The 25845-nt window shown below is 39.4% G+C and overlaps 1 protein-coding gene across 3 annotated transcripts in view; it reads right to left on the bottom strand.

Annotated features, from left to right (window-relative positions):
- FHIP1A (FHF complex subunit HOOK interacting protein 1A) overlaps positions 1–25845 on the bottom strand; it is an 88266-nt gene that overhangs the window by 38985 nt on the left and 23436 nt on the right. The window contains exon 3 of one of the 3 annotated variants that reach the window (XM_040600143.1): positions 8704–8825. The exons of the other annotated variants lie outside the window; for them this stretch is intronic. The gene's annotated coding sequence lies outside the window, so the exon portion shown is untranslated. The remainder of the gene's footprint in view (positions 1–8703; positions 8826–25845) is intronic. 3 annotated transcript variants of the gene reach the window in all.

Genomic DNA, 25845 nt, shown 5'->3' with positions numbered 1-25845 from the left:
CAAAAATATACAGGGTACAACTAGATTTCTGAAGCAAGCAAAAAGCAAAAGGTGGTTATGCAATCCCCTGTATCTATATATGTATATTCACATGTTCAGGTTTCAACAAGATTCAACTGCATGATCAGAGCCTTCCCCCTCCATCCTAACCCTTGCTTCTTACAGCACACAAGATGCATTTCCTATGCTTTCCTATGTTTTCTAAACACTCTCAAGCAATACAATTAGCACAATCCAGTTCATCCTTTTTGCAGATAAAACAAGCCATGTGTGGAGAAGTCAGCATGAATTCCAGATGGTTTATCTGTTTGGGTAACACTACTTCCAGAATGAAGCTGGCGCTCCATACAAGCTACTCACCAGGTAATAAACCTCCTAGAATCAGATGCACTGGAGAACACTGTGCAAAACCAGTGAGAATTAGCTCATGAGAGCCAGCTAACACTGGGAACAGAAGTAATCCCTTATAAAATGTCAAAGTCTCTCTACTCCTTGCCCCACTACTCCACTCACACTTCTCACCTGTCTATCTCTTCTGTGCTTACACTGACCTTACACTTTGAAGCACTCTTTCCCAACAGTTTGGTTCATATGCTCACTTACTTGAAGGCACTTACCAGTATATTGCTACTTCTTAAAGTCCTGTAAAAATGAATAGCACTATCTCTACATTATGGATGTTCCTGCACAGAAACATACAAACAAACCCACACCACACACACACACACCACCCCCAAAATTAAAATACAAAACAATCATAGATCAAAGTGGCAAGTGGATCTGAGAACCCAGCTTCAGAGGCCTAGGATCTGGAGGTTTTTATTGTTACTGACTTAAGCAGGTACCACTACATGTTCAATGCACAGCTTCTGATGAGTTTTGCTTGCAGCTCCGAAAGCTCAACATTTCTACCAAAAAAAACTCAAAACGAGATGCATGTTCAGAGACCACTTAGAAAAAGCCTTCTTTAAGTAGTTTGCCTAATACCATACCTAATAATCCAAAGGCCTATTTAATTGACCTATTCTTCAAATCACCTGTTCACTTCCTATCAGTTCCCTCTCTGTCAGCCCTCTCCTTCAAACAAAAGTCTTCTCATTTCTTTAAAAGTTCAGCAGCCTCCTCCAGGCAAAAGTGCCCTTCACAGCACAGCCCTGATTCACCCTTTGAGCAGATCTGTCCTGTGCATGAAGTGAAGCAAGCAGCTTTGGAAAAACCTAATGTGATTGTGTAATTAAAGATGGTATCATAAGGTGCAGCAAAAGAACTTAATTAACAAAGCAGAAGCAAGCTCAATTCTGGAATTTACGAGTTGCTTGACTTTACAACTTAGAGGTTGTTTCAATGTAGACTTCGCATGTTATTTAAGAGTTTAAATAAAAGAAATTGGTATCTAACGCAGTTAGATATCACATGACAAATTCTTGCAGTACAGCCGTATGATACGAAAAGTTGAATTGGAAACTTAAGATCAGCATCCACTATTTAAGTTAGTAAACAACAATAAAGAAAATTATGGCTTTCTTCAAGAATGCTGTTAAATATCAAGGATGAGTGATGTAAGACTCTTGAGATGCATGCAGAGCTCTAGGATGTACCATACAAAGGCAATCCAAAACTACATAACCCATCACCTTCTCTTCTCCTCTACTCTGTTTTAATTCTCTGTCCTCCCTAGCCTTTGCAATTTTCTCTTTTTTCTTCACCCATCTTTCCTACCACAGCCTCAGATTCTACTCCATAAACCTCAATACAGTACCTAATCTCTCCCCATCAGACAGATCCTCCTTTAAATAAGTATTTCTATCTTGTAGCACTCCAAAAATACTCTTTTTGGGTAGAGGTTCCATACTGGTGCTTTAGTCATTACAGATTCCTGAAATATTGCCCTACTTCTCTGCAGCTATAAGATGACCTAAAGTGAACAGAAATGGAACATCTCTCAACACACATTCAATACACAGCAAGGTGCCCCAAGAGATCCAGTGATGGAGCCACTACTATGTCTGTGTGCCCAGTAGGAAGGCTCACTTTCCACAGAAGTGCTACTTAGTTATTGACATTTGTGTAAGAATTTATAACCACCACTATGTTACTGAACACACAAGTCCTGCCTCCGCTAACAGCTTACTGCCTAAGCAGGTGACTGCTACAGTCTGCACTTGCAGCGTGGACATCTTTTGCTACACAAGGATATCCTAAATCTAGCCACCATATAAAAAGAACTGATACAGTCCCTGTGAAAGAAGTCTTCAAGACAAGCAGACAAGCAGGTGTCCCTTCATCTCCTGCATGAAGTCTCCTAAGGTCCTATTTTAGCCAAGATATTTACAAGACTTTTGCTATTTCCAAGTCCCAATTTGGGCACATTCAAATTATAATGCTGGGAGTTCTCAGATACACAGGTCATTAACAACTGCACGCATTTTGATCCAAGTTGGATCTTTTTCAGAGTTAGAAGACACAAGATCAGAACAGCAAGGGCTTTCAGTATGGCTAACCCTAGAAATGGCTATGCTATCAACCACAGAAAAGTTTTAGGAAGCTTCCTTTGAGATGATGTTGCATGCATCCTGCCTGGTCCATTTACTGTATTTGTTATTACAGGAAAAAATACTACCCCATTGCTTGATACAGATCTTTGGGAGTATGTGATTGACAAACTGTAAAATAGAAAGCTCATCTCCAGCATTTACATACTCTAAAACCTGCACCTAGCAGTACAGTGCACATACATACATACAATCACAAGATTAAAGCCACTTACATCTTTAATAACAAAGAATCACAGAAAAGATCATTTGTCCCTTGTGACAAACAACATCATCTCAGTAAAATTCAGTCTAAGAATTAATTCTGAATGTTCACTCCTATTGCACAAAGTCATCACAAACAGACTTTACAAAGCATCAAATGAAGAACAAAAATACCAAGTTTAGATTATTAGCTTGCAGCTTGCCTGCAGCAAGCATTAAGTTTGACAACAGTTAAGTTCACTTTCATCTAGCCCAGCTATCGGATCAGAAATCTAAGAGTATTGAGAGAACACAGATGTTATCCACACAGCAGCCAATACTATGGGGTTTTAATCATCTCTAATTTAAAAGTAACAAGACAGCAACAAGCGGACTGCAATATGCAATAATATTTCTAAGATCAAATCAATTCTCTTAAGAAAGCAAATATTTCCAGTTTGGAATGCACCTTGAGATGTTTGGATTTCCTTAGTAATACAAAACACTAATAGCTTGTGTAGGCTTCAAAGTCTTTAAACTCTGTAACAGTGCTGCAAGAAGCATACAAAGCTTTTGACAATTTAAGTGGTCACAGAGTAGATCCTAAGAAGACCGTACCTATTTTAGAAAGGGAAGTAATTGAATTGGATGATATACTATCTTTTAAGATACCTATCAACCTAAAGTTAGCATGCTGTATTTATAGCAGTAGTAGAAAGAATATATTCATTATATTTGTGGTAAGCAGATTTTGTTATTAGATTAGTAGGTTTTCTTGATTATTTTGCAAGACCAAATGTGCCACAGAAACTGCAACATCATATTATTCCATGTGAAGTAAAACTAATGCCAATTGAGCAGGACAAATAACTTGACCACACTGAGTCCAAAAGTAAGAAAATAAATTAATTTATAAAACACCAATTCATGCAGGAAGGGGTAGAAGTGAACTTGGTGGCCACGAAGAACAAAACTAACTGTTTACTTTAATCAGTTTATGGTTAAAATTTTACAATAACTTGGCCTTTCCTCTCTGCTAAATCCTGATCAAGGTATTACTTCACCGTTTGATAGTCCTGACAAGCGCTAATACACCTCTCCTGCACTCCATTCAAAATTCTACCTCCAAAACCCACTGCTCAGTTTAATACCTTGACCTTGTAACACAATAACAGACCCTTCTTAGGTAAATCTTTCCACGATTCAAACTCATCTAATCTATCAGCCTTTTAACCCTGTTACAAGGCCAAGTCTACCTACACTTCATAGGCAATTTCAACTGCCTATACTAACAACACTTTTGTCTCTAACCCCTCTTCTACTACATGGAGGTACCTGCCCCTACCACCAAGGGTTTATATATTTAAGAATCCCCATGTGGAACAAGAAGCACCAGCATACACATCACACACACAAGGAATGGAGATTCAAAGAGCCAAGTCACTATCCCCCCCTAAGATCTTCCTATATTCTCTGTATAACCACACAACAGCTTTTGAAACTCGGCAACTAATTTGCACCTACATAAACTTTGTTGATCTCATATTAAATTGCTTTCAATGTAGGCTTGGTTAGTTGGTTGGAGGTTTTTTCTCTGCAAATCTGGTCCATGTTGCATATACAAACATGTTAATAAGCACTTGTCTCTCCGTAGGCAGCAGCAGAGACAGTTACACAGTCACATGCATAGGTCTGTAACAGATCTGTGCAGTCTCTGGTAAATGAAGAGGATGGGAGGAAAAGAGCAGAAAACTTCAGCGCAACATGGCCTATTTTCACTTCAAAAACATGCAGCAGTCCACAACTGTGCTGGGTAGCTTTAGATTAATCATAAGATTGAGACCCAGTCAATTGCACTCATGGAGGATATCTGCTTTCAGTTTTTCTTCCGAAGTCTGTAAATCATCAACCCTTTTTACACAGCTGATTACAGGGCTGAACTCCCCAGTCAACAGAAGTACTTATTTTACTGCAAAGTACACTGGAAGAACAACATAGAGGAGAATCCCTTGCGAAGTCCACTCCCACTGGAGTGTCTCTCTTCGAAAGTTTCACTTTTGAATTAAAAAAAAATAGCCAGAAGTCTGCAGAACCAGGGCTTCCCAGGCAATGCACAAAATACAGACAAAAGATACACTGCCTAACGCAGTAAGGGTAGACACAAAATACACTGCAAAGTTCTGCAGTTTGAGTATCAAGGTTGTCTTCTGTTGAAATACTAAGATGCTGTGCTCTCCAACAGTTCTTGATCACAAGTGTTCCTCTGTTATAAGGTACTGTCTGCTTTTTCTCTACTGGCCAAAGCTTTCCACCCTGTCAGTCCAGGCACAGAAGAGAAAACTGAGAGACTGACAAGAAGGTTCAACAGCAGTGAAAGAAACTCCATATATCAAAAAATTTTCATTGATCAGTGTAGCATAAAGAGCCTTGAAATTAGATAACTGCAAAGAAGCAGAGGGCAATTATATGGTCTTTTGCATAGCTATGTAATCACATCTCTGCAGTGTCTGATAAGTGGGTGAGAGAGGGCAGGAGAAAAATGAGTGGCAAATTTTAGCATGCCTCAAAACTTAGTTCCAGCTTAAAAGGGACCTTGTTGAGCGTTTGTTTATTTTCGGTTGAAAAGAAAGCCTTCTGCATAAATTTGTCAGCTTTTCTTTAGGGACCATGATCAGGGAGAGGGTTTAAATTTTATTAACAGCAGCGATTTCAAAGGAAGACATGAGTCTTTTCAAAGGAAAGGATTCATCTCACTTGTGTTAAGTTTTGCTACAAAAGCAAAACACATGAAGAACAGCCACATCCCCACCCTTAATGATCCTATACATTCACCACCAGAACGCAGAAGGATTACAGCTTGCTCTCTGGAGAGCAGTAGGTCTGTGGCAGGCAACTGAGAAAACATCAGCTGTTAAAAGCCACTGCATCAGAGGATCCTCTTTTTGTTTAGGTACTACTCACCGTCAGAAGCAAGAAAGCTGCAGTGTATTACTAGAGGAACAGTTTAAACTGCATGAACAATTACCCTCCTCCTTTGTTTGTTCCTTTGTGTTTCAATGCTGCAGTCCACCAGTTGCCCTGTCCTTTGTCTACCTTGAGCAAACCTTCCACATTTAGTCATCTTTCTTCAAGCTATCTTTTCTACCCAGGATCTGCAAAGACACTATGCCTCCCGTGAGTGGGTGGGAGAAGATACGTTTCACACTGATAAAGCTATCTGCCTAAAAGCCTAGCAGAGAACAAGTCCCCACAAATTGTAAAGCAATATAGTTAAAGTATCAATCTGTTCTCATCAAGCACAATTTAATCCAACTTGCTAACATGAAAGTAAGAACGTCTTGTGACTTCTCCCTACAGAGAAAGATCTATCTCATGACAGAAACTACACACAGTAAGTTTTATAACAAGACAAAAATCCTACTGTCCTATCTATGGCCTGCTGCAGTTAAAAAACACCATTCACCTTGTCCCAAATCTCCAGGGAGCTACACTACTCACATGCTCACTGCATGAGCTCAGACAGCTAATTGGGGTACCACTACCTTCTTCATGTGATCTATGTAATCCTATGGTATTACACATTATGGGATCCAGGCCACCACAGTAAATAAATGCGTGGTTCTTCAGACACGTGGATGGGCTGTTTCCCTCCAGTAAGTGCAGCAACAACGACAGGCAAGAGGCCCGCCTGACAGCTCCAGGTCAGCAGCACTGCAAAGGTATAAATGCGCATGCTTCAAGGGCAAGCAATGGGATCAACTCGCACTAGCAGCCTATGCACATGTGTACAGGCTAAGCCAAATCTCAAGCCTTCAGACACTTCTGCTGCATGGGTCCGCCAAAAAGAAAGAACAGAAAGGCCAGTTAGGCAGTATGGTCCAAAATGCATTGATGTGTTAGTCTAAAATTATACACAGTGGGTCTAGAAGAAAGGTATACAGCTAACCAGCATAGACAATCGATCAAAGGACATATTACCAAAGCTAGAGAAGTGGCAGCGATTGCTCAAGAAAACAGTAATTAAACAAAGCAGAATACTTGACAGAGACCTTGACCTCCTCAAGGAGGGCCCCATTTACCTGATACACCACGGGCATGTTCGCCTACCACATGCATTTGGACACAGGCAATGTCACTGGAGCACAAGAGCATGCAGTCACTGAAGTGACTCTTGCAAAGACCCAGGAAGAATGAACTACATGTTCATATCCCTAGGTCATAAATCTGAAGCTAGGGAGGGAAAAAATAAGGTTGCAATTCTAGTGGTATGACTTACTCCTTTTAGAGAAAGATAAGTAATATAATAAACCTGTTTCTCTGCTGTATTTGATCTCACTTTTGGCCTACTACAGAAATGTAATAATTCAGTAGCAATTAGTGGTTCACCACACAGATTAAGTTGTTTAAAAACTTAAGAACACAATAGCAGCTAAAAGTTCTTCAAATCCAAGATAGGTACCTCTCTATTCTTAGTAGCACTCTGGCACAGTATGACTGAGGTATCTTGTCTGCTACTACCAGACAACTGCTGCAAAAGGGATATTAACACCTCAAACTAAACTGAAAAAAAATATCAAAAAAAGCAGCTCAGAAAAGTTCATTTATATCTATATACTGAAGAAGGCAGATGTCATTGAACTAAAATAAATTAAAAGGCTTTAACTTTGCTGGTTTGTCCCAAATCACCACCAAAATTGCTGACCCAAGAAAAGCACATTTCCATGGAAAACCAAGTCAATAAAATGTTTGAGACCCACCGACCAAAGCATTTGGTGTTGCGCTGTGTGAGACAGGCAGTACAAGCAAAACAAAACTCTGTTTAGGACTTTGTACTTAGAGTATGTTTTCATAAAAAGTTTCAAAGAGAAAGACAACAACCCCAAAGGGCACAGCACACACAACTGAATGACAGCTACCTTCCATTCCTTGATTTATAGGTGAATTGCAGATCTCAGCTGCTGTGTCTACAGTAGTAATTTTGTTTTGTCATAATTGAACTGATTTATTGGGGGAAAATAGTTGTTGCCAACCCCCCCAAGTCTACTGAGAATTTGTACAAGGTTTATTTCAAAATTCATCACTATCCAAGAGTGGGAATAAGCAACACATCAGAAAACAGACATTTAACAAAACCTACTTCATGTTCTGGTTATGCTACAGGAAGAAAGAAATCAAAATGATCCATGCAATCTGCAACATGGATTTTGCTTTCCAAGATAATTCTGACATCTACATGACACAAACTTGGCTCCAACATGCTCATAATTTAGGAAAACCATGTGCCTTGAAGTTGTGATGCTGAAGTGAATGGAATTTTTCTTCTTTTAAGTTGTTGGGTTTTTTGAGAAAGGTAGAAGAGTGTCTATAGCTAGAAGTATAAAATAAATTCATTGGAAATTATTAAGTTGCCTATCTAGAAAACCTTCCTGACAGGAAGATGAATGAGACCAGCAAAAGACTAGAAGACTCTCTACTCTGAAGATTTAAAACTATTTTCAGAACACTAGCATAGAGAATAGGAAATACTACCTTCCTGAGAGAAAGTCAGTCTAGAAAAAAGTTATCAATATACCTGTAATTATCCTATGTAGATTACAGAAAACAACATTAAGCTATGTATTTTATGGCTATAGCAATAATATGTAAGACAGTTTTTTAAGTCATTAGTATAATATGTCAAATTACTTATTATAATAAGCCTAAGATTTCCAAGAATAATATTCTTAAGTCAATACAAACTGTCATTAAAGAAGATGTGTATGCTTTCAGCAGTAATCCACAATAAAATGCAAATACACATATATTCTAAACATTCCACAATTCATGATAAAGAAGCCATAAACATTTTATTTCCAAACCCTTAGATGAATTTGCAGGTTCTAAATGTAGTTCAAGCACAATAATCAGTAGTAAAACACCATTAAGATTATCCTGATTACTTGATCAATAAACCAATAAACCAACCAACCAGTTTCCCTGGAGGATTGTCACCAAGTTTTCACTAAGAACTTCCACTTTGCAGATGGAATTCCTCTCTCTTGTCCACATGCACGTTACTTCTCCTTATCTGTCTCTTTCAAATTAAAAAGTCTAGAAAAGGACAGAATATGCCATAAAATCAAAACTGTTAGGTATAGAATGAATATTGTGTAATTGTTAACATAACACTCCAGAAGCTTATTTATTTCTCCTCCCAGGGCTTCATTCACAATACAAAGTTCTTTTTTTTGGGGGGAAGGGATGGGGAGGGGGGAAGGGGGGGTTTATAACTCTGTCTAAATTTAGGTAGTGACCTATCACACAGTAAAACCCTCTTAGACTTCTCAATATGCTCGTTATAGTACATAGACTATAATAATTAACCAGATGGACTTGAATCTGTCATTTATCTTTCTGTACACTGTTAATTGAAACTACTCATTTTGGAGAGAATTACCACCCCAAGACACTTATCCACCAAGTCAACATTATTTCCTATACTCTGAAGTGATAACCTGTTAGCTATGTGATAAACTAGTGAACAAAGAGAATGAGCACAAGCACATTGTTACACAGCTTCAGGACAACTGTTCCATTGCACTGTAGGATGGCAGAAGCCCATCACAAATCAATCCTCAAACCTAGTAAACTTAATGAGCTAATAAAACCTGAAAGGTCATTTTCATATTTCACCTTATGTACTATGTACCACCTGACATTAAGTTGGGGGTTGTGATAAAATGTATTTAGTGGATTGACACTTTTGAATGTAAATGTACTTTCATGGTCTTTTTTTCCTTCTTTTTAAAAAAATAAAAAGAACAGAAAGAACAGAACACTCTGTGAACCAACACTGTTTGCATCAGACATCTGCAATTCAACTTGGAGAAAGTGCCAGAAGCTAGTGAACTCCCTTTGTCCTACATCATGTTGCAGGCTTGGCAAAGAGAAAAGCACTTGCAAAATCCTTTTTCATTTCCTTTTATGACTATCAGTTGCCAAATTTAGGGGAAAACACTGAATAAACATTACTGTGTAAGATAATACCCACAAATCAGTATAGCACACTGTTCACTGAAGAAAAGGGATGAGGAAGAAGGAAAAAGGCCAAAGAAGCACTCCTTACAAAATCCTATCCTGTCCCTCCAGTTCCCCATTCCCATAATGCACAAAACCCCGGGTATTTGGTCTCATAGGAACTGCATGGAAACACTGCTGTCCCTCTCCCTTTCTATTCACAATCAGAGCAGACAAGCGTAAGCTGAAGATTCATTTTATATTAATTCATGTTGCAATGTCAAGAACCTCAATAAACTAACACTTCCCCCATCTGTGAGCATAGATCCATGAACACCCAACCTCTCCTCCTACAGTGACACCCTTATTTGAAAATATTAGTAGAGATTTGCAACTTGAGTGGATTTTGACAGGTTATGGTTCTCTATATGTACACTGAATATTTTGCTCTTCATACATATATGGTAGCAAACAGCAAAATCCAAAGTGGATTGTTGGCATTTTTATCGCTAGTGTATAAAAAGCCTAATCAAAGAAAAATCCAAGTTATTTATATTTCCATTTCTGTTTAGTTTCATTGCATTTCATACGGGTGGTAGATATTTTTCCCTTTAAGCTTCTCTGGCTTTCCTAGGAATAAATTAATTTTTTGTTATGTAAACTGTTAAGTTGTCCATTATACAGAGTAGAAATTAACTATTAATTATTTATCTCTAATCTATTAACACAAGTCTGCTATACTATGAAAACATGTTACACATTTACATCACCTAGTCTTCTGCAACTGGAAACTGAATGACATTACAGCATCTTCCATTCTTGTGACTACCTTTGCCTCAATAGTAAGACATACGAATGCACTGGTAAAAAAAGAAACACATATAGTCCATACAACACTTGTCTCAGGCACATTGCCAGCAAGCTAAAAAAAAAAAAAAAAAGAGAAACTGCTAAATAATCAAGGGAACAATTTAAAAAAAGAAAATCCAGGTAATCTGACACTTTCATAACAAATTTGTATGATTTTTTTTCAGTCTTGCCTTTGAACCCTTGGGAAAACTTGAAAGACAGTTGTCTTTCTAGTTGAAGAAGGAATGAAGATAAAGTAGCAACTTTCATGCCCTGGAGGGTAAAAGGACGTAAATCATATTCATTTATAATACTCCTTTCTGAATTGCAAATGAAGACTATACATCTTACAAAGGGAGCACTCCGAAAAACACAGAATCTCACAAATGTTGCAGGAGAACAGTATCTACTAAAAGGTGGGGTAAATATTAATAACTAGTAAAAATAAAATTACTATTTAAACTTTGTAAACATTTGGAACGATCAATACCGAAAGCTTAGTAAAAAAGACAGTTGGATGTCAGCTCTAGCAGAAATGCTTCTCGGCACAGATGAAGTCAAACCACAACCCCTCCCATCTAATTCTGAAACACCTAAGGAGACTCCTACAGGTGTGGGAGAGCACAGGTTCCACCCATCAATAGCTTGTTCTTATTCCTGCCTGCACACCTCCAAAAGTGGTGAGTGTCTGTGTACATCTTCAGCAGCCTTGCTGCTTCTGTCCTTCCTCCTGAGGCTGTTGGAGCTGCTGAAGTTACAGTACACCGATACCTTTTTCTTTTTTAGTAGTTGGGGTGTACTCTTAGCTCCCGTGCCTGAAATTCACTACCTTTCCTCTCCCATTTCCTCTTACTGTTTTCCAATTCACCTTTACAATCTTGCAAATTGGCAATAGATGCGCTATCCAAAATTGCAAACTGAGCCTTATGCAAAGTCACACACGACATACCAGTCCCCACAGCGCTCTAAGAAGCACAAGCTGGAGGCAGGAACAGTTTAAAGAGGCATGTGAAAGTCTGTATGCACAGGCCTTGAATGTTAGTCAGCTGTAACCACAGTACCTTTGGAAGCAACACCTCCAACTTGATTCCCAAGAACATGGTTCTTCACGCTGAATTACAAATTTACAACTTTTTTCCAACCTCTCAATTAAAAGGGGAAACAGGCTATGAGACTTGGAAAAGATATACCAACTTTTTGTTTTGATGTATCAGTTATGAAAGTACTTTGGTACATGCAAAGCTATTACACCATTTACCAGTTATCCCTCTGCTGAAACAAAAATTACAGTATATCTACTGTCAGCACATATATTGCCATCTCGGTACTCTGTTTTATCTTCATGTCCACCTCTCTCCACGGACAACACTTTACTTGTATTGTAATTCATGCCATGGGCACTCCAATAATAAAGCACTTCAGCTCTGTTTCAGAGTACATTGTCTCTCTGCTAGTCAGGGTTCAGATATCCCTGCAGTTCCCAGGCACGTACTCTGAAGGACATTAACCTCCAGTACTGAGCACCACAGAATGTCTCAGGAGGCTCTTCACTGACTTTATGGGAGAATTTGCACACAATCACCTGTGCTGAAAAACGAACCCAAAATAAATGGTGTTATTAGTAAGTCAGCAGTACAGCAAACATGTATGACTAATGACAAATTAATGAAGCATGGTAGAAAACCTCTCTTCAGGAGTGTCAGGACCAAAGCGCATCCGCCTGCAATTATGCACACCACAACAATCAACCTAATTGGAAAGAACCTAGTCCCCAAAGTCACTAACAGTTGAAAATTCGAATCTGCTAGATTCAGCGTGTACAGCTGTGGTTGTAGCAATGCCTCTCCATCATCTAACTTGGCAGGACTGGGAGCCAAGACCTGCGGTTTTCTCTGACAAGGGAAAAACCTCAGTTTTCCCTGTGACAGTGTATCTACCAACTCAACCATCAATAAGATCAATGCAAAAAAATAAAACACAGTACTGTGATGGATGACTACTACCATAGTAAACCTACCACCAGAAGCAGTCAATGGGCTCTACGGACCCTCGAGGGCTGTAGCTACTGCTATTAAAATACAGTGCAACAGCAGGTGTCCCATCTCACATCCCTCAGAGCACTACAAAGGGGTTTAAGTATCAACCTAACACAGGATGGTAGGAAAAGAGATTAACCTCGCACCTCTAGCAACCATTTAAACAACAGATTCTCTCATGATACTCTGTTTCAGAGATATCTGAAGTTGCACTAGAAAGAGGAGCAAGATGGAGTTTTGTTGCTTCAGACACCAGAACCAACTGTGTTTACTCACAGTCACTGAATCTTACAAACATTTATTAGGAAACCATCAAAGCTTGAAAGTTTCTAGATGGATTGAACAAGTTTCTTTGGACTTAGACAAGACTGTATGAGCAATTTGCTAGGAAAAAGTATTGACTGCACTTCCCAGAAGAATTCCCTCAAACATGTTAAATTCCCTCTTACTTGCTTTGAATAGCATGCTGGGACACAATCATCATCACAAGCCACAGTGGTAACTACCTACATGCAAGAGTTCAAGCTAGAAGACTTAACGTTCTCCAATTCTCTTGCCTTTTACGTGAGCATAAAGGAAATCACTCAGCTCCGTTTCTTCCTTAAGATGAGAGCAACAGACTTTTGGAGAGCTCTGATTATTATTAAAGCAGCAAGTCGTCATTATTCAACTGATAGCCTGCCTGTTCTAACTGCCCAGAAAACTCTACGCACCACACTCAGACAACACATTTAGACTTCTGGCCCCCATCAGAAACTCTAACTTGGCAAAAGAGTTCCAAACCCGGGGTCTGCAAGTAATGAATTCTCCTCTCACTTTCATTTCTACATTTTGGCATTGCGCAGAGAAGGTAAGACACAGTCGAGACCCTCTGAATGAAGAAAAAAATATATTAAGTGCTTCAGAACACCAGTGGGAGGTGTACGCAATATATGGCTATTATTAGAGCGCTATTTTGCTTAGCAGATCAGAGGCTATAATCAGCAGATGATGCAGCCATGATTTGCGAAGCACAGCCTTATTAAAGACTAATGAGATAAATGAGTTAAAATTTACATTTTCCTCCACTGATAAGGTTCATTGGCACACTTAACTCCAACACCATGGTTTGAATATTAAACCCACTTATTAATGTCTAGTAAAGCTAATTATAATGCTGAGTGGCATTAAACTATAATAACTAAACAGCATGTTAGAATCGCATCCTTTAGTATTACTGTAGCACTGAAGTTAAGTGTTCAGCACCTGGAAATAAAACAGTCGAGCTCATGCTGTGAGAAAGCACTAGCCTTCTCTGAACCTTTTTTCTGACCCTTCTGAAAGCCCAAAGCCACGTTCTAACAGTGCAACAGGCAGGTAAAACATTGCTTGTTACTATGATTTCAATGGTGTCTGTCTGTCTTACTGCAGTAACAGTAAAGATTGACAAGTATTTTTGTATCTACATAATATTACACTACACTTGGCATATACTCTCTAATCCCTAACAGAAAAAGCACTGAGGTACTGACAAAATTAACAAAAGCCTGGAGACCATATTTGGGTTTACTCACCTTTTTCACCATCTTCTGTCAAAACTACACGTTACTATAAAACACCCACCACCATTTACTGAAAAGGATAGTGAAAAAAACAATTTAGGCCTTGCACTACCCTCTATATTGTCATGTCACGTCTATCTAACATGAGCACTTAAATGGGCAATGATCATTTTGAAGGATAGCCTAAGAGGACAAGAGCAAAAACATTCTTTCCATTTCCATCTTTGCAAGGTATCTAGCCTGTGACAGCAATGGAAAGAAGGCAAAAGGGGATAATTAAGTGTCAGCTATCCATGGACCAGTGTCAGGACTCACATATGCCAGTCCAAAAAGAATTTCCAGTAAGCACAAGCTTAGGGTGCACAGCTCCTCTGGGAGCTCCTCATCCCAACACAAGAGCAGCACCAGCTCTTATTCCATGAGGAAAGCCATGGAAAGTACAAGACTGCACAGCAGCCATTATTACCTTTTCAAAGTAAAATATACAAAAAGAATAATAACTAAAAAAAAAAAGGGATAAAACCACTGTGGATAAAACAACTCCACTTCTTATTTGTAAAGTAATACTCAAAAGCAAACATTCATTATGCACATAAAAAAGGCACCGCAGAACTACTAGAATTTCTTCTTCTGTGGGGAAAAGCAAAAAGTGTCACAATAAAAGAAACTAGCTGAGCAAATCATGTGTGAAGCATTAAATGCAACTACTTTTTCGAATGCACTTTTGTTCCTTTCTATTTATCACCAGATTTAAACATTCTGCTTGTAATACAATCCACTCCACTTTCTTCAGCCCATCTTTAAAATACAGACATGCCATATTTCAGCAGCAGAAGCAAAGGAATGCAGTGGAGCTCAAAAACAGAAGATTCAGTATATGGATTGATGTGAAGCATTCCACTGCATCTCTGGTTGTAGGAATCCATGGGCATACACTGGTATCCGCAAGCCCATGCTGTAGCCAGGCACAAAAAACCAAAACGAAAAAAAAAGCAGCAATCCACTTAGGTGGTAAATTCTAATGCCACAAAATCACCAAGCCAGATGAGGTCCACCAGACTGCTTCAGCTACTGGCAGCATGACTTAAGTCAAAAGAATCCCCTGTGCTTTTCACATGGTTCCTATGGCATGCATCAGGTCCTGAAACCAAACCGGGAAAGGAGTGTTTGCTCAGTGCTCTGAGGATCCCTCCCAATGGATACTCAGGACTTTGGAAAGCTGAACGATCAAGCCTGTTTCCCTAAGGGAAAATCCTGCCAGCCTGACCCCACAGGAGCTCCTCCCTCTACACAGGTTCTTCCCACAGAGGAGAAAGTGGCTCTGCAGTCTTTTTCTTTCAGTACATCACAGTAGATGTGGCTTTTCCCAAGCCATTTTATGAGTACAGTTTGTTTACTAAGAGAATAATCAGGGAAGCTGCTCCAATTACTCTTTCAACTATGCTAATAGTTGGTAGGTATTCTGAATCTAAATGCTTCGATACATCCCTGCATCTATAAAACAGATACATCTAAAGCATACTATATTTTTGAGAGAGAGAAGCAGCAGCACAGTATTCCCACAGGCAGCCTTGTCAGGAAAAGATGTAAGTGGTAAATAATTAATTTTCCTAGGTTAACTTGAATTTCAGACTAGCATTTGTGAGCAACAGTGCAATGGAAAGGCAACTAAAAACTCTAGTTTGTATTCCTGTCCAGTAAGGAGCTTTACCTTACATGCAAGCACTGACAGCAAAAGTTTTATCATCTCAGCGACAGGAAAAATAAAGAACGCTTATACCACTCCAGCAGACTCCTCAGTGAAATACAAAGAACTTGGAAGTCTGTGCTTGGCTACTACTGTATTTTTTATTACTTTCTTTTTTGACAGTTATGGCCCAGACACAGATAGGTGCTGAGCACTGATGTCAGACTGCAGCACACAAACCCCTCCGGTATCATCTACCCTACAAATAATTAAAGACATCGTTCACTGCTTACTGTGCTTTTCACTCCTGCATAACAGGTGTTCGGCAGGAGGGTTGGGGACAATTCTAAATATGGCAGGGGGGAAGCACATTCCAGCGAAATCTTCTTTTCAGCATTGGTCGTAAGTTTAGCAGTTTGACAAGTAAAGGTTCAAAACAGTACATAAAATGTTAACAAGTAGTACTGGCGTACATTCAGTATTGGTGATTTGAAGTGACTGAAGTTTTATATAGACTATCAACTGATGAATTGTGATGCCATATCATACTTAGAAAAGGTGAATGATCCAATTCTTTTACCACTTTATTTGTTGCCTCAAAAGTGCTGGCAGATCATAACAGACAAAAAATAGTTCATACAATCAGAAATAATCTGGCCTTTGAGACAAGACTTTGCAGAATATAGTTCCTTTTCTCTGGAAACCATCCACAAAAATGGACTAGAATCTACATCTATGTAAACATTTAAGAAACAAACTTCATTAACATACTGCTTATGCATTAATTTTCTGACAAATTAGAGTTTTCTTAAGTAATTCTATGCCTGGTGGTAACCAAAAAGGGGACAGAAGAGCGCCATAGAACTAGATCTAATACTCCGGGAATTTTTCTTCCAAGTCTGATTTTATTTCTTGTGTTTCTAGAACTGCCTTGACTCTGTGACCAACAGCAAAGTTGATGGACCTCGAGATCCTGTTGCCTTTCATTTCAGTCAGCTGAATTTTTGGAGGATCAGAATACAGTTATACATTTCTTTATAATAGAGCTGTATTACAAGCATGATAAAGAAATGGGAGAAATGTTCTGCTCTGTTCATTACGATCAATAGATTACGTAGCTCAGTCAGAAAGCAGAAGGAATTATGAAAAAGAAAAGTAATCTTTAAACTATCAATATTTCCAGAACAACTTTTCTTTCAGATACGCAGATTCCCACTTCTCAGACATAGCTAATAATGTCAGAATATGAGACTCATATGGTCGGAATGACTAATATTTACATTAAGCAAATGTATTGCCACAGTAACACAGACACCACAGAGCTATCTACCTGCCACAGCTCACTAAATTATTTAGCATGCCAATACTACAGTGACATTGTGTAAATGATCACATTCATTAAGAGCAGAGTATGTGCTGAAAAACTGATTGTTAGACAGCTATATTTATTGCCATGAAAAAACCCAACAGCATCAGTATTAGGAAAAAAAAAAAAAAGCAAAGCAGCATAGAGGAAGGCTACAGCCTGTAGTAGAACAACACGCTTTGAAAAGCTGCATTAAAAAAAACCCATGTCCACATCCCCACACCTGTGGAAAGCAGCACAAACTACAAGCCCACTTATGGGACATCAGGCTGACCTGCCGCAGCTAAAACAGAGATACTAGCTACTGCCTGCATTACATTTTTGGGATCATTTAATATGCATCTTACGTTCCCAAGATAGTATTCTACACTGTGGGATTATAAGAACTAGTGCACATGAACTATGTTTTATTCAGAAGTAACTATGACACCCTCTCCGAAATCCATAGTTCTTCAATACTGACTGTTCTTCAACAGTCAACGTATTTACAGTTATAAGAGGTGCAATATTCTGGGCAATGGCCTGCCACATCCTCCAAGTGGTAGATGATGGCAGGTATCTGAGTGGTTTGTGTAAATCACCATTCTCAATCTGAAATAAAGCAGTTTGGACACCTCAAGCACTTCCTGCACTATGGCTATTTTCCCCTCATCGTGTGGAATAGAAGAAACAATGACAGGCCAAGAAAACAAAGGGACACCTCAGGTCAGCTCTTGCAACCAGATGGATTTCTTCCTAATTTTTGGCAGCTGTAGCCCCTTCTTTTGTTGGGCACAAATCATGTTTTTTCACTTCTCTCTTTGAACTCAGAAGAACCAAGAGGAAACTGAAGAGTCATAGCACAAAGATCCAGGCACAAAACTAACCCAGCCCAGCTCTAACAAATTCCTGTTCTCTCTGATCTTTTTAGTTCTTCATAGGCTTAATATACAGAATTTCAATGCAAGCCAAAGTTTGAAAAAATTTCTTCTATTAAATTTTTATGGAAAGTAAGTCTTTCTACTTATACCTGCTCCATGCTTATGGTTATATTATTATTCACTTCCATGGAAATGCCACCAATTCTTACGTACAGACATTTTTATAGTACAGGCAATAATCAAACCCAACCTCAAAACATGAGACAGACTCAAGTCGAATTTGATCTTGAGAGACAAGCTTTTCAAACTATTGAAGTGTTTGGGCCAAGCTGTTCTCCAGAGAGATTAATGCTTCAATAACAAGAGTCTGCTTTTCTTCAGCAAGTTATTTTAATTAAGAATTAATCAAGAACTGACCTGATCCTCCACAAAAGAACATCAGTAAAGTATGGAGAACAGCACCATGGTGTGAAAGCAGTTTTAGAAAGTAGCCTCATGGAACCTATTGATAAAAATCAACATTACTTTCCACTCTCTACTAAGTATTTTAGATCCTCAAAATATATTCCATACTGTAAGGCAATAGGACATGCATTATTTATTATTTTTAACTCATTCAAACAATGAGTGACATTGCATACCTCACTGTCACATGAATGAAATCCTCCCTAAATGCTCCATCTGCATAGTCTCACTTTCCCTCCATTCACCAGCTGAATCTTATTTATGAGATAACACAAAGGTACTCAAACCAAAGTAATACTAAGACTTCCTCTTTATCAGATAGAGGATTCAAAAAAACCCACCACAACAAAACCCCACAAATTTTTCAGTCCATTGTCTTTAGATGACTCCATTGTCTTTAGATGACGACACTAATAAAAATCATTATTTTGAAACATGCTGTTGACAATCAGCTTCACTCTGCTTGTCACCTCAAAGATCCTCTCTCCTATTGGAATCTGCCATTGGAAACACTTCTCATGAGATCATGAGTTTAACGGCATGTCAGCTAGAGAAATGTCTTAGTCTGTGAAAGATGAATACTGCTGATTGGACTGTTGAAATATAAATTGATCAGATGAGAAGCAACTGACTAGTAGACTAATTAGCAGCAAGGAATAGAATTATGCAAAGCCTCCAAATCCCAGGCAGAGGTATCAATGACATTTACACGCTACAAACCACATTGCTGATAAAGCGCAAACTAGGAATAGGAAGTCAACTTCAAGTATTCAGCATCTTAAAGCACATTTGTAATGGAGCCAGTGGGGATATCTGCTCAATGCATTGGAATAATTTTAAAAGTGCACTACTAATACTTGAAATGTTTCTATGACAATTGAGCACCCTGCTAAAGTGGCTGAGATAAGCCTTTGACAATTCTAGATAAGAAACACCAAGCAATTAAGAGAGATATCCAAACACTAACCTTAAATTCCACTTTGGTTGAATTTTCTCCTGCAACTTCTACCTTTCAAGTTTATAACTGAAAGAACTAGAAAAGTCAGTCCTGCTACATAAATCACAATTAATTCTAAACACAAAACCTGTATTTTGTTTTCAAGCCAACAGTAGGTGAGCCCAAAAAGTAGGTGAACCCAAAAAGTAACAACAGTCCACAGCAATACTGGCTTAATTTCATTAGATTTGGCTCAGCAGCACTACTACCGGATCCAAACTTCTCCTGCAGAACAATTCAAGTAGGAGCAATGCAAAACACCTTGCTCCAACAGGAGTGCAACAACTCCAACATCTATATCAGATGTGCTACCATTCCCAAACGAAGTTCACATTTTTGCATGGTGCTGTATTATGCTATAACAAATCTTCTCAAAATCTTATATTAAGTAAGGTTCACATAATATCAGCTTACATACAGCAGAATGAGAACTAATAATGACTGCAGATGAAGCTGAGCTGACTTCAGGTAGAACAGATGCCTCAGTGCCGAGCCTTCCAGTACTTCCCATTCCAGGAAATCATGTCCAAGACTGCTCTGCACAGCAACCGTTTATTAATTTTGGGTTTGTGTCAGGCAAAACTGGTTGCAGCATTACCAGAGACACGCTGACTCTGGAAACATTAAAGCCAGATTTTCTGTAGTGCTGTGGCACGCCATGCCATCTCCAACATATCTGGAACTATTTTTGGATCTACAGCCCAGATAATCTGGTGACATATAATGGTGAGTTGACATTACACATGTATGGTCAATATGGATTTAAAAAACTTTGCACAGTATAAACTATGAAATTATCTAAGCAGGCATAAAGCATACTGCACGATTAGCAAGATTTCCTTCAGGCTTTCCCAGTGATCAAATGTAACTACTGCAAGAACTCTGTTAAGCAGTACACAGAACAGCAGGTTCAGAAGAAAAGCAAAGTATGAAATTTCAGTACTGCTTACCTTAAAAACATGCCTTTACAGAAAAATTATTTTAATTGTATAACAGATGATTCAAATCAGAGTATTTTTTTTACTCTCTATATACACAACAATATCTGACCCGCTATAAAGATTTGTGCATCCACACTGTAAATAGATCTATCATGCACATCCACAGGTTAATTAAGCTGGATAGCTAAAAAGTCATATGTGTACCCAATTTTAATTTCTGGATGACCAAACGTGTTCTGTGTCAGTAAGGCCAATTTAAGCCTGCAGTGCATTTACTGGATAGTCCTCTACTACAGTTCATGCATGCATGTGCACATGTGCTAAGTACAGCACGTTTGGACAGCTCAGAAAGTATCCAGAGAATAAGAACAAAAAGGCAAGACACAGCATTTCTCTGTCTCAGTTAAGTTTAAAAGTCAGACTAAAGCAGGTACAGGAACTGAATGGCAGCTCTACTGCAGTTCCACATATAAAGGTTAACAAGCAGCAAGTAGGCTAGCTGACAAGGACATAATCGGCATTAAAGGCAACAGCAGCACAACCAATTTCCAGTGCTACATTCAGTATCTCATGGGTGTTTTGTTAACACTGAAGTATCAATGACTATATAAATAGAATATCTTACAATGTTTTTAGTTTTAACATATGCAAGGATTCTGTGGTGTGTTTTGTTACTTTCTCATACGTTATTCTGATAGGAGCCTTGGTCTCAGTGTGATGTGCCCTGTTCAGTTTAACGGCAACTTGGTTCCCCTTTCTTACAGCAGAATAGAAAGACTATAAAAGGTTCATTTTTTATTATTATTTGTTACTACTGCCCTTCCTCCCAGGTTCCCCCTTCCAACCCCATTTTTCAAGGGACACGCTCTAACATTAACTGCTTTGAAGCTCCACAACCTGACAAGCCAACAAAGAAAAAGCAACCACATGCTCACCAAACTGATGTACAACCTCCATGCTTGAAGAAATGAATGAGTTTAAATGCCTTGCTGGACCAAGGCCAACTCAGCACTCAGCAGGACTAAGCCCCAAAAGAGCAAGAAGTCTGGAAAAGAAGAATCAAGTCCAGGCCTTCCATATGTGCATTGGGTTTGCCTGGCAAGGTTTTGCTAGTCGGGGGGGGGGAGGGGGGTGGGGCAGGCTACAGGGTTGGCTCTAGGAGAAGCTGCTAGAAGGTTCCCCCATGTCCGATGGTGCCAATGCCAGCCAGCTCCAAAATGGACCCACCACTGGCCAAGGTGGATCCCATCGGTCACAGTGGCACTATGTCTCTCTGTTAACGTATTTAAGAAGGGGCTGGGGGGGAACTCTGCACAACAAATTGCAGCCAAAGAGAGAAGGGAGAACATGTGAGAGGAACAACTCTGCAGACACTAAGGTCAGTGAGGAAGGAGGAGCAGGGGCTGCTCCAGGTGCCAGGGCAGACATTCCCCTGCAGCCCATAGTGAAGCTCACAGTGAGGCAGGCTGTGCCCCCAAAGCCATCTGCTGCAGCAGATTCCCCACTGCAGCCCATGGAGGAACCCACACCAGAGCAGGTGGGTTCCTGAAGGAGGCTGTGACCTCGTGGGGGAAGTCTGTGCTACAGCAAGCCCCTGGCAGGGCCTGTGGCCCCACAGACAAGAGGAGCCCGCCCTGAAGCAGATTTGCTGGCAGGACTCGGGACCCCACCGGGGACCCACGCTGGAGCAGTCTGTTCCTGAAGGGCTGCACCCTGTGGGAGGACCCATGCTGGAACAGTTCATGACAAACTGCAGCCCATGAGAGGGACCCATGGTGGAGCTGTCTCCCATGGGAGGGACCCCCACGCTGGAGCAGGGGAAAAGCGTGAGGAGCCTCCCCCTGAGGAGGAAGGAGCAGCAGAGAGAGCGTGCCACGAACTGACTGCAACCCCCATTCCCCTGTGCACTTGCGGGGAGGAGGTAGAGAAAATCGGGAATAAAATTAGGCCCAGAAAGAAGGGGGGGTGGGGGGAAGGTGTTTTTAAGATTTGGTTTTATTTTGCATTACCCCACTCTGATTTGATTGGTAATAAATTAAACTAATTTCCCCAAGTCAGTCTCTTTTGTCCATGATTAGCAATTGCTGAGGGATCTCTCCCTGCCCTAACCTCAACCCACGAGCCTTTTGTTGTATTTTCTCTCCCCTGTCCAGCTGAGGACATGAGTGACAGAGCGGCTTTGGTGGGCACCTGGCATCCAGCCAGGGTCAAGCCATCACAGTGTGGTATAAAGGAGCGTTAACTGTGCAGAGAAAAAGGACAGATGCAGATAGGCAAGGGCCACTTAACAGACTGGAGTCTGTCATGTCTCCCTCCAGTTCCAGTATCATTCTTACAGAGCAGCATTTGGTTTATCAGAACAGAGTAAGGGGGCGGGGAGATGGAAATAGCAGAACTGAAGGGAGCAGAACCGAAGGAAACAAAACAGCTCTTCTTTTTTTCCCCAGACAAAAAGGAATAAGAAGAAATAAAGAAAAACAGAAATGGAAGTTAAAAGATACATTTATATGATTTGCATTGATTAAAATACTAATCGGCCTCTTCTGTACTGTACAGCAGTGTTAAAACCCTAACACCACCCATGCACATACGTACCAATACATACATATACAAGCCAGTACATGTTGCTGTTAAGAATCAAGCTGCTGAGTACCTAATAGAGAGGCAGATTTACCAAACAGGTATTTCTAAATTCATGTTCAAACCCCACAAGTGCCATACCTAAAGCATACGAAGCCCTTGATATCTACACTTTGAACATAAAAATGACAGTTTCAGATGCAGATATCTTGCTATTAAGAAATACTGAACAATTACATATGCATTAAATAAACCTTAAGCCATTTATTTCCTTGATTCTTTAGATGCCAAAACATTAAAAAAAACCCAACGCAGAATAAAAAACAAACAAGAAAAAACCCAGACATGGGGCCACCTTACTATGCATTATTAAAATGCCAGGCACAGTAGGTTGTTAATTTTTCACTTGAAGTAACTGCATAACTTGGTTGGGGAATTATTCAATTCTGAAACCTCTGTAGCCATTTCATTTCACCTTTCATTTTCCATCATCCACAAGTCAGAATTATATACATAGTTTATTGAAAAGTGCACAAGTCCTTGAATCTCAGATACAGATGGGATGCGCTGTGATTTTTGTTACCATAACATATAAAGAACAAAATAAAAAGAAAAAAAAGAAATACACAGTGATGTTAATATAAGCATAGCAAGTCAGAGGTTATATTTCTCATATTGAAACAAGATTTCTGCTGTCTATAAGCCCAAGATATATTTTCAATCTTTTTATCATGTCTCCATGCTATGCATCATGAAGATAGATGGTGATAGATCAATGGCAATAGAATGGTGATAGATTAAAAACAGTGACACTCCAAAGTACTCTTTAAAGCTTCTTGTACTCTTAGTATAAACTAACTGTATGAGCAAGAAAATAATTATCTACATGTCAACAGAAAAACACAGCACATCCCCAGGAACAGATTATTCTTCTGTGAACACCCTCCCACTATTAACTATGTAGGGGTCAGGGTCGGGGAAGGATGCAGAGTCAAACTTGTGGTAAATGAAAAATTTAACCACAACAGATATGTGTTTACCTAACCACCATTCTCCTGACTCACAAAAGAGGCCTTTCAAAACCTCTGTAACTGATGCTTGCTTAAACAGTCTAGGATATGTGAAATGTGCATACTGATCTTTAGGGAGGGGGTGATGGGGAGATCACAGATTGGGCTACTCTGTATAAAATGCTAAACATCCACCTGACCAACAATTTGGAGGCACAGAAGTTGTCACCTGCACAAATAATATCCTATCTTTGCACTCTGCTCAGGCTGTGAGCATGCTGAGGGAAAGGAAAATTGTAGCATCATCTCACCCCAACATAGTTAAGTGGGAATCCCACTCACAGATCAGTTGTTCCAGCTACTCCCCCATAGATAATTTTAAGTCTATTATTTCACATCGTGCCTCATGAGATGCTCGCTGTTTTTGTAAGCTACTACAATATTCTTTATTAGGAGGCTCAAGAGAAAGAGTATACCATATAGTTTTTTTTTTTAAAAAAAAAACAAAACTATGTAAATGAAACATCACACTATCCGTAAGTGCTGTAGTTTGATAGGAGAGAGGGGTTTAGGGGGCTGTGTCCTCTCCCAGAAGTATCCAGCACTGGGCTCGTCTCAATTAGATTCAAAGGCAATATTGTTTCAAGAACGTTTAAGGACTTTTTTGGAAGCTAATGGCAATGTGGTAAAGGAAACACACTGACAGAGCATGTACAAGCTCAGCTGTCTTATTATTAGTAACATGCTAGTCAATACATTCTGGAAGAAGAAGAACACATGCTTTTAAAAAAATGTTGAACAGATACACTTAAATGACCTCCCCAGTTTGCACTTTAGAAGACACAGACAGACAATATACTGCCCTATATCAGTTCAGGTGATTTTCTGGAGTACATGTTTGTAAGATAATAACGAATAACGCAGAAAACAAATTTTAAAAATCCATTATAAGAGAAAAACCAAAGCAATCATAAATGAGCATTGGTAACTCTGCTCCGGGTCTGCTGGGTTATTTTTTTGTTTGGCTTCCCCTCCCTTCCAGTTTCAGGAAAAGTGAGAAGTTCTGAACAGTCACTCATGATACTGATTCATGATTCAGCTGCTGCTGTGCCTTTCAGAAATGCCAGACCAGTTTTTCTCGTTTCTTTTACGAAAGCAATGCAATGGGACAATAGCTTCATCTCCCAAATTAACCATTGTTGGGCACCCAGCTCTAGGCAATTGGCTTACTCTGTGCAAGCACTTTATTATTATCCTCCTACTTGTTTATATTTCTCAAAATGCAGCATATTATTCTCTTTGACTGTAGTTGCTTCCCACCTGTTCATTCATCTTTGTTTGTCTCGCTGGATTTCTTCAGTTGTGTCTCATTAAACAGTCTGAATTTTTCTTTCCAGCTGCATGCTACATTGACTTTCAGTAAAATTAACGTAGCTTTACACCAATGAAAGGAAAACAGAATCCAGTCCCACAGTTTTAAGATTTAAGAGACAATAAAGCTTTGCAAGGCTATGAATTTTAATACTCAAAGATTAGCAATTAATCTTAATCTCAGTTCTAAGCTTCTAGGACAAAACAGTTTAGAGAGCTCCTGACAGGGCTTTTACTAAATGTATAGCTCCAGAAGATTAGGTAAGCCAGAAGAACAGTTCATAGTTCTCAACAGAACAAAGTCCTATCCCTTGCCCCACACCCCTAGCACATTTATTTTGTACTCCTTGTTCAGTTCACAAAGCAAGTCAGTTTAACAACAGGTCTAATAAGAGTCAAAGCAGAAGGGAG

This window comes from Falco naumanni, chromosome 1, assembly GCF_017639655.2.
Source record: "Falco naumanni isolate bFalNau1 chromosome 1, bFalNau1.pat, whole genome shotgun sequence".
In the NCBI taxonomy this organism is placed as follows: Eukaryota; Metazoa; Chordata; class Aves; order Falconiformes; family Falconidae; genus Falco; species Falco naumanni.
The sequence above is the reverse complement of the archived record's forward strand: the minus strand, read 5'-3'. Positions and strand labels throughout refer to the sequence as shown.